The sequence below is a fragment of the Lissotriton vulgaris genome, chromosome 3_1, assembly GCF_964263255.1.
Source record: "Lissotriton vulgaris chromosome 3_1, aLisVul1.2, whole genome shotgun sequence".
In the NCBI taxonomy this organism is placed as follows: Eukaryota; Metazoa; Chordata; class Amphibia; order Caudata; family Salamandridae; genus Lissotriton; species Lissotriton vulgaris.
This window is the reverse complement of record NC_141689.1, coordinates 1,036,690,433-1,036,708,339: the sequence shown is the minus strand read 5'-3', so window position 1 is coordinate 1,036,708,339 and position 17,907 is coordinate 1,036,690,433. Positions and strand designations below refer to the sequence as shown.

Here is a 17,907-nt window from a genome sequence, read left to right as displayed (position 1 = left end):
GTGGAATGTTTCCCAAGAATGCCATAGATGCTCCTAGTTTACGTGTAGAGTGAGCTCTAGGAGGAACAGTTAATGTTCTCTTTGCTTTTAAGTAGCATATTTGAATACATTTTACAATCCATCTGGCAATGCCCGCTTTAGAGATGGGATTGCCCTTATGTGTAGGAGAAAACGCAACAAATAGCTGTTTTGTCTTTCTGAAAGTTTGTGTTCTTTCTATATAATACAATATTGCCCTTCTGACATCCAATGTATGTAGGGCCCTTTTCACTACCGTTTGTGGTTTTGGAAAGAAGACTGGTAATTCCACTGACTGATTGATGTGGAATGCCGAAATTACTTTTGGTAAGAATTTTGGGTTTGTTCTAAGAACCACTTTATTTTGGTGTAGCTGCATGAATGGTTCTTGAATCGCAAAAGCTTGTAACTCACTTACTCTTCTAAGTGACGTGATAGCTATAAGGAAGGCCACCTTCCATGTGAGGAATTGTATTTCACACCTATGCATAGGTTCAAATGGTGGTCCCATTAGTCTGGTAAGTACTATGTTGAGATTCCAGACTGGGGAAGGTGGTCGTCTTGGTGGAATGACTCTTTTAAGTCCCTCCATGAAGGCTTTGATTGCTGGTACTTTAAACAGGGAGAGATGTTGCCTGTTTTGTAGGTACGCTGCTATAGCTGCGAGATAAACCCTGATAGAGGTATATGCTAATTTACATTGCTGCAAGTGTAGTAAATAGCAAATGATCTGTTTAGTGGATGCGTCCAGAGGGTTGATGTGCTTACTGTTACAGTGTATAGCAAACCTCTTCCATTTTGCTGCATAGCATGCTCTGGTGGTAGGACGTCTTGCTTGTTTAATGATTTCCATACATTCTGGTGGTAAATCTAAATATCCAAACTCTATGACCTCAGGAGCCAGATCGCAAGGTTCAATTGTTTGGGATCTGGGTGCATTATTTCTCCATGGTTCTGTGTAAGGTGCATGGGTAATAATCTTAGCTTTTGATGTGGCACCTGTGAGAGTTGTAGTAGCGTGGTGAACCACGGCTGTCTTGCCCACGTGGGTGCCACTAGTATCATTGTCATTGAGTGCTGTTGCAGTTTCCGAACCACTAACGGAATTAGTGGGAGAGGGGGAAAAGCGTAAGCAAATCTGTTGGACCAATTTATCCATAGTGCAATGCCCTGGGACCGGTGGTGTGGGTACCTGGATGCGAAGTTTTGGCATTTTGCGTTCTGATGATTGGCAAACAGATCTATCTCTGGTTGCCCCCATTTTTGGAAGAATGGCTGCAGTATCTGGTCGTGCAGCTCCCATTCGTGTACTTGTTCTGACTCTCTGCTTAGGATGTCTGCTATCTGATTTTGAACTCCTGGTAGGTGTTCTGCTAACAGATAGATCTTTTGAGGAATGGCCCATCTCCAAATGTCCTGTGCTAGTTTGGATAGTTGGAGAGAGTGTGTCCCCCCCTGTTTTTGAATATAATACATTGCAGTCATGTTGTCTGTTCTGATCAGGACTGCCTTGTTTGTTATTTGCATTTGGAAAGCTTTTAGTGCTAGAAATACTGCTAATAGTTCCAAGTAGTTGATGTGCAGTTTCTTTTGTTGCACACTCCACTTCCCCTGCACTGTGTATTTTTCCATATGTGCTCCCCATTCGGAGAGCGATGCGTCCGCTGTTAGTATCACTTGTGGAATCGGTTCTAGGAACGACCGTCCCTTGGAAATGTTTGTTGTGTTCCACCACTTCAGAGAGCGATGCGTACGGTCGTCCACCAACACCAGATCTGTAATCTGACCTTGAGCCTGATTCCACTGTGACGCTAGACACTCCTGTAGTGGACGCATTTGTAGTCTGGCATGTGGTATTAGCAGTATGCAGGAGGACATCATGCCTAACAGCTGCATAAACACTCGTGCTGGTAGTGAGTGTTGTGGTTGAAATCTTTGTATTAACCTGACCATTGTCTGTATCCTGATTGGATTGGGGTGTGCTATGGCTCTTTCTGTGTCTATAGTAGCCCCCAGGTATTGCTGAATTTTGTTTGGTTGCAGGTGTGATTTTTTGTAGTTCACCGTAAACCCTAGGTGGTGCAGCAATTGAATCATCTTCTGTGTGTTGTGAAGACATTCTTCTTGTGACTTGGCCTTTATTAACCAATCGTCCAAGTAGGGAAAGACATGTATTTGTTGTCTTCTTAGGTGTGCTGCCACCACAGCTAGGCATTTTGTGAACACTCTTGGTGCCGTTGTGACCCCGAACGGAAGGACTTTGAATTGATAATGTTGTCCTTCCTCTACAAACCTTAGGTATTTCCTGTGGGCTTTGTGAATCGGAATATGAAAGTAAGCGTCTTTTAGATCCAATGTAGAAAGAAAGTCCCCTTTCTTCAGTAAAGGAAGTACCTGTTGGAGCGTGACCATGTGGAAATGTTCCGAATTTATGTATGCATTGAGAGGTCTGAGGTCTAAGATTGGTCTTAGAGACCCATCTTTTTAGGGGATTAGGAAGTATAGAGAGTATACTCCTGTCCCTTGTTGATCCTTTGGAACCTTCTCTATGGCATGCTTTTGTAGCAGTGATAGTACTTCTTCTTTTAACAATGTCAGATGATCTTGACTCATTGGACGCTGTTTGGGGGGGAAGTTTGGTGGGGTAGCTGTGAGTTCTAGGCAATAACCATGTTGGATAATTTGTCTCACCCACTTGTCTGATGTGATGTTTTCCCAGACAGGTAGGAACTGTGATAGACGTCCCCCGACCGGTGTTATGTGGTCTGGGGGGAGTTGTATTAAGTCACTGTTTTGGGGTTGGGGAGTTGCGGTTGTTATTATTTCCGCGACCTCTACCCTTGTTGTTGTTACCTCTGTAACTACCTCTTGAATTACCTTTGGGTGACGTAGGTGTGAAAGAGGTGGATTGTTGATTTGTTCCTGTATTTTTTGAGCCTCCTCTATAGGTGGATCTACGAAAGGAACCTCTTTGTGTTGGCTGTTGCAATGCTCCCATTGACTTAGCCGTTTCTGTATCTTTCTTCATCTTTTCTAAGGTCTCATCTGTGCTTGAGCCAAAAAGTGTTTTCTGATCAAAGGGTTGGTTCAATAAGGATGTTTGTACCTCCTGTTTGAACCCTGAGACTCTAAGCCATGCATGTCTCCTTAACATGACACTGGTGTTGATGGATCTTGCTGCAGTGTCTGCTGCGTCTAAGGCGCACTTAATGGAAGTGTTAGTTATTATCTTTCCTTCCTGTATTAGCTGATCTGCCCTCTTCTGATGTTCCTTGGGGAGATGTGTGATGAGTTTTTCTAATTCATCATAATGTGCCCTGTCATAACGTGCAAGTAGCGCCTGTGTATTGGCTATACGCCAGCTATTTGCCGCTTGTGATGCTACTCTCTTGCCTGATGCATCTATTAATTTTGACTCTTTATCCGGTGGAGGGGCCTCTCCTGTAGATAATGAGTTTGCCCTTTTGCGAGCATTGGAGACTACAAGCGAGTCCAGAGGTACCTGTCCTTTGATAAATATTGGATCCTTTGGAGCCGCCTTATATTTCTTATCAATTCTTGGGTTTAACACCCTAGCCCTCACTGGGTCTTTGAATATTTCTTCTGTGTGACTGAGAAGACCCTTCAGCATAGGTAGAGTACCTGATGTTCTCTGTGCAGTACGTAGTGTCTCTAATAGGAAGTCCTCTATTTGAGGTTCTGCATGTAGTTCTACCTTATGATACTTTGCTGCCCTATTAATGAGCTGTACAAACCCTGTGTTATCATCAGGTGGTGAAGGCTTTGAGGGATATAACTGTGGGTCGTTGTCATCATCTGACTCTGCGTTATAATTTTCCCATGGGTCATCCTCATCTGGGATAGTGTCATCATCCCGTTGAGGTTCCCCCTCCCCTGTATCACTGTCTACATCAGACTGAGGTGTAGATGGTCTTGGTGTAGAAGGTGCAGGAATATTTGGCATAGTGTGAGGAATAGGAGAAGAGGGTGTGACTTTAGGTCGAGGAGAAGTAGGAGGAGTTGTATTTGTCCCCATTGTTCTCTTTTTTGAAGGAAGAGGTTTGTCTTCTATCTGTTCATTCTCCCTCTTCTTCGTCACTACTTTGCCAGTTTGTGGATCGATAAACAAAATCTTTTGTTTGGGATCTGTCTGCTGCTCCTGTGTCGGTACCGAAGCCTTCGGTTCCGAAAGGTGTCTTTGTTTTCGATCGTCCATGGTCGGTGTTTTCGGCACAGAGTGTTTGCTCGATTCCGATTTTTTCGGTGTCGAGTGAGTCTTCGACGTCGAATCATGTTTCTGTTTCGACATGGAATGTTTCGATGCCGAGCTTTCCTTTGCATGGAGCTTCGGCGTCGAAGTCGATGTCGACCTCTTCTCGGATCCGACATGGTGGGAGGCCGAGAGTTTCGGTTTCAGTTTCGGTTTCGTTGCCGGGCCCGAAGGCGGGGCGTTGGAAACTCTTTTCTGCGGTTTGACCGGGCTCGAAGGCGGGGTCGTTACCACACGGGGTCGGTTTTTTGGTAAGGGGACGTCGTCACTCACGGTTTGTTGCACGTCGAGTTCTTCGACATCCGACTCGTCCCCTTCCGACCCCGACTGATCCTCATGATCCTCTTCTTCCTCGAGGTGCTGGTCTTCGAACAGTTCCGGGATCGCCTCCGACTGCATTCTGGAAACCTCGTGTCTTCGAGCTCGGCGATTTCTAATCGTCGACTTGGAGGAGAATGCTGCGCAGGCTTCGCAGTCCCTGGATTCGTGTTCAGGCGATAGGCAGAGGTTGCACACCTCGTGTAGGTCCTTGTGTGGGAACTTAGCACCACACGTTGGACATTTCTTGAATGGAGTCCTTTCCATGGACTCCGGGCTTGACTACGTCGAGAAGGGCCTCCTGTTCGTCGACGTAGATCAAAGTTTTTTCTTCGATGTTGGAGTCGAAACGTGCCGGCATGGAATACAATCGTGTTCGATAACAATACCGTCGAACTCTAAAGGGAATACGCGCCGATAATTCACTTCTTTTCGAAGTCGATCTGGAGCGTCTCGATCCTCATCCGAACCCGATGGCGGAAAAAAAACAATCTAAGGATGGAGCCGATGCCCATGCGCACTACCAACCAAGGGAGGAGTCACCAAGCTACAAAAGACTCTCCAAGAGAAAAACAAAGTGCAATCATCCGAGCCCAACACCAGATGGCGATCTATTCATAATGTACCATCTGCAGCCCATATGCCTCGAACACAATGTTATTAATAATAAAAGAGTCAGGGATGTTTGAACAATTATATTGTTGTTATTATTATTATTATTAGTAGTAGTATTTGTCCTTTCTGTTCACTTGGTTTGGACTTTTACTTTCTTTACTTTTTACATTCTTTATTTTTGAACTGTATTGTTGTTTTGGCTATTCACATTTTCTTTGATGAAATCCTTGTGGGAAACTACCAATGATTCCTGGCAGAGACCACTAGACCTTTGTGCATCAGGGACTTTCTGGTACTTAGTTACGTTCTGAAATTCCTTTACAACTTTTCATACAGGGCAAGGGTGGTAGATGAATTCGAATGTCAACAAACAGCACACACATACTAATTCCAGAAACCATTATCCTCACTCCGCACCAATTCATTTACTAAAACAGCTCATCTTCATCTTAAAAACTAAGAACTGAATTTCAGTAAATCATTGCTGAAGCCAAGAAAGAACTGAGCTTGGAAGCTGCAAATAATGAAGAGATTTGCAGCTAGATTAAAAGTGCAATTAACATCATCCAGCAAAGAACAGCTCGCCAGCATAGAGCTTGAGCTTTGAGACAATACTTCCCACAGTTAGGTTTACAGAATTCCTAGGAAGATGCCTGCGTAGCTGAATTAGAAAGCTCCATGGAAAAAGGTATTGCTTTGGAAAGCTACAACCACTGATATTTTCTGGTCAAGGCGCATACGAATCTTCAGCGAAAGCTAATTTTTCAAGCTTGTGGTAAGGGTTAATGCAAGCTGCATCCTGTGAAGAACTGATCTACCTGAACCACCCAGAGTCACACCTCTCCGTAGGGGAAACGTTATGTCTACATACAATCAAATTATAATCTTACAGATCTCCTCCTCGCTTTAGATAGTCAACTGTTTTTCAGCTATGTACAATGAAGATTTAGAATAAATACACTATCAGTTAATATTGAAATGAAATTTAAAAAAACAAGGATAGGGTAGGAGAAGAGTACAACCTTTCTTGGAAGAAATATGTAAGGGTTAAATTCTAATGACAAAGTAAGGTTGAGGGACATTCCAAGTAAATGTTTGCCAGAATGATTGCAGCATTATTTTACTGAATCGTACTTGGGTAACAGGAGGCGTTGTGATGATACACCCAAGAGCTTGGATGGCAAAAAAAAAATACTTCCTAGTGTTGTTTTCTTCCACAAAGCCTTGGCTGAGATGATCACGTCTTTTTTCAACTGAATAATGAGTTGTCAAGATAACATAATGGCTAGGTCACGGAGTTGGCTGTTTCCTTGTCTGAAATGATCACAATGAAATTGAACCTTTGAGTCAACAGGCAGCAGACCTTAGGATGATTTGTTTAAAAAGTCAAACAGAGAGTGATTGAACCCATGTGCAGGCTGGAAAGATGCCCTGATCTGCACATTATCAAGATATGGATTTACAAACCATGGTCAAATGAGAGATATTGACTGTCCCTTTGTATAGATTTGTGAAGATCACTCCAAAGAAAGATACTGTTTTTTACTAATAATGTGGGTCTTCAAAAACATAGCAACTTACCTGGGAATTAAGACAAGAGACAGTTGAAATAAACAAATAAAATACAGTGATTACTTTTTGCCCTCAAGTGAAATATTCCATCTTTTTTAGATTGTCTGTGAACCTACAAAATAGAATGAGCCTTATCTAATCAGACCATCCACACCAAAAATGGGCAGTATGGCTCAAACGGCCAGGCCAGCCCCCTCTGTAAGAGCTAAGAAGCAATCCTAGAACTTTGAACTATGGTGATTTCCATATTCATTAACCGATGTGCACTTGATCCTTCTAAAAGCCACAGGGCACACATATCCCCAATTACAAGGACCATTGTTCTTACAAGAGTATTTTGCTGTCCTTACAACCAAATCAGCCATAATGTGCTTTAACACAATATGAAGAGGGCTTTCACATAAGAAAATTATTCGACCGATCAGTTCGAATGTTCATGTCTCCTATGAACAATCAGCACCGGGCAGTAGCTGGCAGTGGAGTCTATAGAAGGACGTCACTAGATCCATCTAATTGATGCCGCTGTTTGTATATGTTGATGTTGTTCGATACACAGGTTGTTTTGGACCCAGTGTTCATACAACTGTCTTTTTTTGATCGCCTGTCTCAGGACAGCATGAAGGGTCGTGAATAATTCTGGGTGCCCTCATTTCTTATAAAACTCACACGTTAGCCACCCTTACTCATTTCCGCAAGCAATCCTGTGTCTACAAATAAAGACAACCCAAGCAGACCTACCAGAATTCAGATAAATAATTACAACAAAGGTCCAGTAGGTAACTCCTAACAGCCTTTTCTCATAAAAAGGCTGCTGCTCTTTGTCAGTCTTAGAACCCTAGCAGTGAGCATCAAGAGGGGCGAATGGCAATGCAGCAAGCCAATACAAATCCCAGGCTGTAACCCCACAAGATGCAACATTTAGAATTACAGCTAATCACCATGAGCTACACACAGTCTTCTAGTACGAACAGTGGGAACGTGGTAAACAGATGCCAAAACCTATAAATCTGAGAGAAGGAAAAGCAACAGCAAGTAAAGCGCAAAAGCCACATGGAACACTAATGTCCTAAAATGTCAACACAAATGATGACCTTTGTCGAGTGTATTACACTATGTGGTAATTGCTACCAATAGTTTTATTATGACACAGGAGGAACAGATCAAGGGCACCACCAGAGGGTGAAATTCAACACTATGGATAGCCCCACGGGCTAGTGGAGCAGTTTAGACTCCCCTAAGGCCTAAAAATGAGCCCAGCATCCATTTGGCAAGTACTAGTAAACTAACAGACTTATTCGGAGTCATGCATGGTTGTCGGCCCTTGGGTTTTTTGTTTGGTGTAAACCCCAATGTCATGGGTGGTGTTGGTTGTCCGGAAGAAAAATGAAAGGGAGAACTTTCCTAAGATGTTTCAGCATAAAGAAAGAGGCAGAAGTGATACGATTAATCTGAACCTCAAACAACAATTTGTTGTCAACAAAACCCCCAATGTTTTTAACCTTTGCCACTAGGGTTGGGAGGGTGCAAAGTTCCTGGGGGCACCATCTCGAAAACCAAAAGGAAGAATTCCTACCAAACATCATGAATTCCGTTTTAGAGGAATTTAGTTTTAAGCAGTTTTTACTCCTCCAGCTCCCTATGTGCAGGATACAGTCATAAAATCTTGTGCAAGTAAACTCTGGGTTGCTAGCCACCGACACCACATTTTGGATGTCATCTGCATAGGACAAAAGCTTAAAGCCATATGATTTAATCAAAGTCATCAGTGGAGTCACATAAAGATGAAACAAGATGGGGCTCAGAGCGGAGCCCTGTGGTGCTCAACAAGGCGGAGAAAAAGGGGGTTAACTGAAACCACCTGCTCTCGTCCTGGGAGAAAGGATTTTAGGAGGGAGAGCACATTGCCTCTGATACCTAAAGATGTGAGGCGGTCCATGAGTAGTGAATGGTTGACCATATTGTATGCCACCGAAAGATATAGAAAAATCAGTGCAGCATTTCCTCCGGCATCAAGGGTTTGCCTGATTTCCTCGGAGGCTGTGATGAATGCTAGTTCAGTACTGTGATGGCTTCTAAAGCCATATTGGGTTTCATTTAGTAGGCTATTGTCATTGATGAAAGGTTCATTCTAAATTAACTCCCTTTTTAATAATCTTTGCTGGGAATGGAAGCCGGGCAATTGGCCGGTAGTTGTTAGAGTCTTTAGGGTCCATATTAGGCTTTTTAATTAGTTGGAGAATAGACGTCGTTTCCATTCAGTTGGAAAGTAGTCAGTACTGAACATCTTGTTAAGGATTTCATTTAAGCAATCAGATTGTTCGCCTCAATTATGGAGAAGCAATCATCACTCTCGAGACACAAATTGACAGATGGCTGAGGTTACCACTGTCCATTGCAGGAAGGGTGGCCATCATCAAGATGACCGTCCTCCCCAAATTTTTTATACCTTTTCAACAACATTCCTACACCCATTCCAAACAGTTTTTTCTTGACACTCAGATCGAATCTGATTAGATTGGAATGGGGTGGCAAATGGGCCGAGTTCGCTGGCAGGTGCTCACTCTTCCTTACGATAGAGGCGGATACAGGGTGCCGGATCTACACTTGTATTATTTAATAGCTCAATGTAGCTAAGCACATGCTTGGATTCACCCGGGCGCCAGGATCCCATTCCTTCGCCTAGAGTCTGACCTCGTTCTTCCCGAGCGATGATCCATAATCCTGCCTAAGGGCTTACCCAGAGACCCAAACGACATTCAGACAGTTTCCATGACCAATTGGGCCTGGGAGAAGCTTAGGCAGGTCACCAACACGACCACCCTGTACTCAACAGCCCTCTGGCTACCAATGACGGGTGAACGACTAGTACAGCACACCTTGACCAAATTTGACATCTCAAAAATAGGGGACATGTTTCCGGATGGCCACGCCTTTACAGTGAGAGATGACACTCGCTTGCCTAACGTCACATTCATGTTTTGTGCTGGGTCGGATTCACTCGGCTATGTGCGCCACATTGCCCGGTTTTCCCCTTGAGCCAGACTCATTTGCTGCTCTGTCGCTGGTTATTGAGAGTGAACTGGGAGTTCACCTTATCTCTAAACTGTACAAAGTATGCCCAGGGATCATCCCTGTCAACGATGACAAGATCCGCAGGGACTGGGAGGGTGACCTGGGACACCCGATTTTCGGACGACCAATGGGCTACATGCTGCACAGTCAATAAATAGGTCTCTCTCAACAGCTGACACAAGCTGCTACACTTTAAGTTTTTGCGCAGAATATACATCACACCTGCCAGAGTCCACAGGCTTGACTGGTCCAGACCCTACACCTGCCGCAAATGTGCATCCCCCCAGGCCGACTTCGCACACCTTGCATGGACCTGTCCACACTTGCAACCGTACTGGGAGGCGGTACACAAGACAATTGGCGACATGACTAATTTATCCCTTGATCCTATAGCTGAAATTGCGCTGCTGGGCTATGCGGCGAACTTTCCCAAAACAATTTGGAAGTTTGTGGCTCTAAGTTTCTTGTTGGCCAAGAGAGAGGTGGCTATCTACTGGAGCCACAACACAGTTCCCACAGTACAGAGTTGGATGGGAAGCTTGGCTTCATGCATTACTAAAAGTGAGGTATATTCTACCACAGTGCCCTCTTCATCCCGTCCCAGAGACATCTGGGGTCCTTTCAGAGCATACCTCGCATCCAGACAGCGAGACTCCGCTTCACAGCTGGAGCAAGGCATAGTTCCCACAGGGGTTGGGTAGCTTGGTTCTTGTTTGCAATCTAACTTCAGCAATGTTTGATAACCGGCTCTCACTGTACGCATTTCTTGACATATTTATGGCTCGTGTGTACTGAGTTATCTGCGGAGACGATCGACATATAGAGATGAGGAGATGCAGATCCATGACAGTATGAGCCGAATCTTGAGAACTGTTACCTTGATGCTAAACTGGGCCTTTCCGATGTTTGTATCCATAACATGCATCTATCTGTCCGTACTTGCTTCTTTTTTAAATGATGATGATGACTGTGAACACACTTACCCATGTTGTTACCTTTGTAACAAAATGATAAATAGAAGTTTTTAAAAAAAGATGTCATTTAAGTACGTGGCAGGTATTTCAGTATCGAGCCTATGCCAAGGACGTTGTCTCTCGCTGTTTTGGGAATGTTGTTCACTAGATCTTTCGCTTCCACACTAAGTTGAAACATTATTGCATGGTAGTCAGACTAGTTGGGAGAAAGCAAAGATACTGTTTTTTAAATGGGGGTTGTCAGAAAAAAAAATCCAGTAGGTGGCCTTCCCTACGATGAGATCCCTCAACTAATTGTGTCACGTTAGCACTAGCCATAAGATCAAGAAGATGGGTCAAGTCAGCATCAAGGGGATTCTCTAGGTGGAAGTTAAAATCTCCAAGAATTGTAAGGTCTGGGAGGTCAGCTTTAAGTTCTAGCAATTGGCTGGCTTTATCAAGGAAGCTTGTAAATATGCGCTTCATTTGTGCTTTGCTAATTCTGATATATTCTGAAATACTTTTACAGTTCATTTAAATGTTATTGTGTGCTAGGAATAAAAACATTTCCCTTACCCTCAGTATGCAACAAGATTGTCACAGGAATCCTCTCACTTTGAGATAAGAGAAAGAAAAGTAAACGCCAAGCTCCCTCGGAAGTCAGAGCCTGGCATTTGATGTTTGTCTTTGAATGTACAGCAAATGTGACAAGATAGCAAAAAGATTTACAGGCCCTTGTTACAGGAAGGTATTTACAACAAGGGGTGGTGAGGGACAGAGTCTCTGAATTAAGCAGAAAGCTCTCACCCAGTCAAGAGATCAGGGCTAGATCCAACACCGTTTTTTAGCTCACTGCACCATCCCAGTTTCAGAACCTGGCTGTATGCAAATTAGTCTGTTCCTGTCCCAGTGCATGATGGGAACAGGGCAAACCAAACTACAATAGCCAATTCTTACACTGGGAAGGAAACAAGCTCCCGGGGACCGGTTTCTGGCATTACAGCCGTCTTCGGCCCAGTTTGCTTGAATCCTGATGGTGCAATGAGCAAGGGTCTCACATCTGAGAATACCCTTCCACGCTTAGGGTGGACAAAAATATTTACAACAAGGGGTGGTGAGGGACAGAGTCTCTGAATTAAGCAGAAAGCTCTCACCCAGTCAAGAGATCAGGGCTAGATCCAACACCGTTTTTTAGCTCACTGCACCATCCCAGTTTCAGAACCTGGCTGTATGCAAATTAGTCTGTTCCTGTCCCAGTGCATGATGGGAACAGGGCAAACCAAACTACAATAGCCAATTCTTACACTGGGAAGGAAACAAGCTCCCGGGGACCGGTTTCTGGCATTACAGCCGTCTTCGGCCCGGTTTGCTTGAATCCTGATGGTGCAATGAGCAAGGGTCTCACATCTGAGAATACCCTTCCACGCTTAGGGTGGACAAAAATATTTACAACAAGGGGTGGTGAGGGACAGAGTCTCTGAATTAAGCAGAAAGCTCTCACCCAGTCAAGAGATCAGGGCTAGATCCAACACCGTTTTTTAGCTCACTGCACCATCCCAGTTTCAGAACCTGGCTGTATGCAAATTAGTCTGTTCCTGTCCCAGTGCATGATGGGAACAGGGCAAACCAAACTACAATAGCCAATTCTTACACTGGGAAGGAAACAAGCTCCCGGGGACCGGTTTCTGGCATTACAGCCGTCTTCGGCCCGGTTTGCTTGAATCCTGATGGTGCAATGAGCAAGGGTCTCACATCTGAGAATACCCTTCCACGCTTAGGGTGGACAAAAATATTTACAACAAGGGGTGGTGAGGGACAGAGTCTCTGAATTAAGCAGAAAGCTCTCACCCAGTCAAGAGATCAGGGCTAGATCCAACACCGTTTTTTAGCTCACTGCACCATCCCAGTTTCAGAACCTCGTTACAGGAAGGATCACTTGTCTAAGAATACAAGGAGAGGTAGTATGAAAAGGCTTTGCTCCTTAGGAAGGACGGACTGAACCTGGACAGCTTAACCCCTTAAGTGCTGCTGACGGCCAATGGTCGTCAGCAGCGCTACCTCCCCAGTGCTGCGCACGACCATTGAACGTCCATTCAGCACTAGTTCTAATGGACAGCGCAGCACTGGGGAGAAATGTTTACACGCAGCTAAGGTGTTAAAACAAATAAAGCCAGCAAATCAAGATGTCTTTAGCAAACCAGACAGCTGCACTGTCTGGTAGACTTCGATTTAAAAATGAGCATCGCACCCAGGTTCAACTATATGTGTGCAATGCTCCCCTTAGGAAACCAAAAGCAATACTGACGGATCTCTCCCAAATTAATAAATTGTTTGTCTAGGGTGAAAGAACCCTAGGTTAAACCTTAACAAGCTACACGCAAGCCATAATATGGAGGCTTTCGAATATCCCATGTGGAATTTTATTGGTTTGCATTTAACTAATGTCATTTGCAGAAGCCTATACCTTATTCACAGTCTCGACAACCAGTTCTGGAGAGACCATCAACTAACGCACTGGTATTCCCTAGCTGCAATTCTGAGAGTCCAATCGGTCACCCTTCCAAAATCCCTATTGCAGGATGCCTGGGGAGCTTTTTCGCACCCAGTACAAACTCAACTCCAAAAAATGGTGGACTAATTAGCTACAAATAGATTATACTTCTGAAGGGCTGGTCGGAACTTTTATTGCATCATAACAAATACCCAAGGGAGGCATGGCTAAAGCTAGGGTATTACAAAATCTGGCAGTGAAAACACTGGTCCCCACAATGGTTGGTACAGGCAGAGATTTTCCACAACTCAAACTGCGGCAGATGTCATCAAACAGTAATATACACAAATGGGTATCCTCACCCAGTGAATTTGTCTGAGCTATCAGACATTCAGAGTTTATGGCGTCTGCACTGGAAACAGAATTAAATCTTTCATTAGACCTTCACCCACTCTAGTAGTGGTGTGCTTCATCATCGGTTCTCATCCTGGTTCCTAAAAACCATGTCCCAGGGAGCACTTTTGATACTTGGTAGCAGCTGGGGCCTCAGACTAAAAATACCTTGAGTAACCCAGGTATCCCCTTTATTAGTTGTTGCTCTGGTATGGTTAAAAACGAAATACGTGGATAAACATAGGGGGAATAATAACCCTCTTACCCTATTCTACTGTAGTCATGTTTCAGCCCGTGAAAAATGGCCACTAGGGGTCCTGGGCATTCATCAGGACAAAAATGTGCCCCATAGTTTCGTCTCCTGTCTACCTTGTAGTTAGATGGGGGACAAACAAACATATACCATAAATGCATGTAAAGACAGGCTTACTAGCACGGTCTACTGGAGAGGTGTTAACTCTTAATTCCCTAATCGGGATCTACTGTGGGCAACATGGGAGGAGGAGGGAGGCGGACCCTATAATCCTACAGTTGTCAAGGGTTTCACTCTGCACGTACACATAGTTGACACCTCACTCCTGCTGACGGATTAGTTTGCATTATTCATTTGGACAGGGATAACATATCCTTCCTCCATAGAATACTCGCTCTCGCCTCCCTTGGGGGTCTAACTAAGATGTCATCAAACAGACAGTGATTTCGTCCACATAGTGTGGGAGTGCTATATACTGAAGAATGTTTGGAACAATGGTTGGAAAGAGATGACATCACCGTCAGAGATTATGGGAAACTTGGTAGAATCACCCGTGCTGGTTCATATGTCACCATACCTGGAAGTAGCTCTAAAGTCTGGCTGTTGGTTTGCCACAGCTCTAGAGGTTGCCAAGCTGCGAATCTTGAGCCTTTGGAAAATGGACACTATTCCAACTGTTGTGGGCTGGCTTAGGGAAATGTTTTTAATGGCATCCTAAGAACAAGTAATATATGAACTGGAAGACCGACTACCTATTTTGACAAACCTTGCAGCATAAGTGACTCTTCGTTCATTGCAAGCTGGTGGTCCCCTCGCTTACGTATGTGAGCGCCGGGATGCTTCTTTCCGAAGCATCTGTGCGCTATATAAATGGCTCTTCATTCATTTAATGGCACCTTATGAACAAGTAATATATGAGCTGGATACTGACAAACCTATCTTGGACAAAATTTAGAGCAATCTCCTTAAGACTTACACTTTATCATCAAACCTCGATATTAAACACCTGACAGTGAGCTATAGAAAGATGTTTCTCACTAAGGACCAATAGTCCAAAGGACTACTTATTAGACATATTTAGTAGACATATTGGTTAATCAGTCACCTTTCTTTTTGATCACTGGAGATTGGTGACACGAGAACTGGTCTACCTCTACTAGAAGTGTGACTGGGGCAAAGGGAGAGACATGCAATATTTATTCCTATCTATTATTGTTAACATTCATAGGGGTTAGACAGGTAGGGAGGGAGGGATGGTGGGCAGGTTTAGGATGCTGGGCATGAGGCTGGCTTGTTATTGTTGAGAAAAACATACCACTCACTAAGAGACAGAAAACCTGGTCACGGTCTGTTTTTCAGTAGGTAGTTAACCAAGACTGATTATTTTTGTTCTACAAACCGGATGTCAGAAGAGTTAACACATGAGTTTGAGCATACATGTTCCTATTCATGATAGTACAAGCGGATGTGCCCATACAAAGATCAACTGGTTAAATACGTGTTTCTTTGATGTTTATGGTTTGAAACTTTATTAAAAAGAAATCTTTTGGCTGTGACATAATTGTTACAAAACCCTAGTTTGAGGAACAAAGAATCGGAAGGTAATCAGATCCGTCAAACATGGCTGTTGTGCTCAAAACTGTTGCACTAGCCCAAGTTTTTCCAATCCAAAATGCTTCAGAGCAAAACATCATAGAAACTACTAAAATGTGAGAAAAGCATTTCCATCTACATTTGTAAATGATAACTACATTTATAATGCCATCAGAAATGGCCCAGAATGATGCACATCCACAGTCAATATCATCAAGGGCCTTCACATTTCCCTGTAGTGTTTTGAAATCGGTGCAGGATTAGTGACATATGACATTCCTTCTCCCCTCTCACATGCCCCACATCACCCTTTATCATGTTCTCTTTTTTCCCTGATTGTTTCCCTGCAGCCCGTCAAAATAAAATATGGGTGGAATCAGCTTTCATTCCTTCATTGATAACTTTATTTTGGTCAATTGACCATAAAAGTGCACATACAATACATCAGCACGATCAATAAAATAATACATATACATAAAGTGTAAAAACAGCATTAAACTGGAAGTTATCAGGATACAGCGATAAAAGCAATAAATACATCAATTGATTTAATTTAAAAAAGTTTGTCTCCTGCGCCACATGCTTAAAAGATAACGTGAAACCGCAAACACAGTGGGGGGGATGGGTATCCTAGGTTAATATCCTAAAAGCCTGTGTAAAGTGCAAAAATCCCAGGTTCCTGCAAATAGGGATCAGCCAACATTTTCTAATGGCAGAATAGGCAGGGCAAAAAAACAGTACATGGGTTACATTCTCTTTTTTATAGTTACATGCAGGGCAAGCTTCAATGTTAGTTATTGCCCACTTAGATGTAAAAGATCCAATAGGGAGAGTACCTTGCCTTAACTGAAGATATCATTTTCGAGCAAATGGGGGTTAAATTGTGTTCATGAATTCCTCAAATTTGGATTCAAGTTCAACTTGGAGGAATTCAGAAGTTAACCTACCCAATGATGTAGAGCTCGCTAGCATCTGAGCACTCTGCTTGGGAGAGAAGTTCCTTCTTTGATATCCCTGGGCAATAGGTCTCGGAGTTTTCCCACAGATCTGGTAGACCTAGCTCGGGACTGACCGCACGGATGTGCTGTAGCCAAGGGATTTTTTTGTGTGTAAGAAGGGACAGAATCTCAGAGAACTCTGCTCTCTATGCGGCCAGTTCAGGAACTGACCACAGCCTCTTCCAGAACATGATTGGTCTAGCACTAGTAATCTCTTCTAATGGGACCATGCCCAGATCAAGCCTAAGAGGAATCATAGGTGTACTGGGCGGTAACCCAACTAGGTTTCTCAGTTCAGTGATTGTTTAGAGAATATGGAGTCTGCAGATAAGCCCCTATCAATCCACAGTTACACATAGGGGGCAGTAAATCCATATGTCATTGTAACAGACCCTGATTCTGGACAGGTTTGAGGGTGCAGCAGGAAGTTCTGAAACTCGGGTCAGATCCTGTCAATTCTACAGTAGTGACACTGAACAAGAAATCCCTATAATACACCATAGAATGTGATTCAGATAACGATATCACTGATCACCAGAAAGAAGATAATATATCTGGGCAAAAAAAGGAGCAGGCCCAAGAGTTCCCATGTAAGAAGACAGTACTGCAAATCCATAGTCTACTGTATGCTTAGTGTGCATAGGTATATAGATGGCATAGCAAGTCCTCCCCTTTGGGAACAAAGCCTCAGCTGCAGTGCAGCATGTAAGGTACACAAAGTTAACCAGTGTGGTAATTAGGAAACACAGTGAGTCAAGGGGAATTGGAGCCGCAACCATATTTAGTTAATCATATATCCCCAGCAGCCCAAAAAATACTCCTAAAATTACGGCTGGGAACCTCCATATTAAAAGATCAGACACCGGCGTGGAAACAAACATGGACGACACCTGTTTGCAGACTATGTGGGCAAATGGAAGAAACTATGATGCACATACTGTGCATTTGTCCGGCTTTGACAAACTTGAGACGTTATTATTTACTTCACGTATTCCGACTTTCCAAAATTAGATCATGCCGCCCGGCTGTTATGCTAGCTCTGAACAGTTACCAACTACAGATAGCCTGCAGGGCCGCTAAATTTTGTCAAAAGGCACTTCAGTTAATAGTGAACTCTCAGAACAAGGATTCTAAAGGTCTGAATTTGACTGTGTGAATGTGCAATTAATCAGTTACATCCGCAAGTACATCATGCACACAGACATTACAGAAAGTTTTCTTCTTTTTTTTAATGATTTGTTCCCTTGCTCATTACAGTTTTAAATCACGTGTTTTTTCTTTTTCATGTCATCAATATTGTAAAGGTTTTAATTAACTACATTCAATAACATTTTTACTTACTTACCTACAGTGAGTCAAGG

The 17,907-nt window shown here is 43.5% G+C and overlaps 1 protein-coding gene across 1 annotated transcript in view; it reads right to left on the bottom strand.

Moving 5' to 3' along the window:
- The window catches only part of SEC24D (SEC24 homolog D, COPII component), a 377,092-nt gene that overhangs the window by 273,070 nt on the left and 86,115 nt on the right, over positions 1-17,907 (bottom strand). The window lies entirely within an intron of this gene.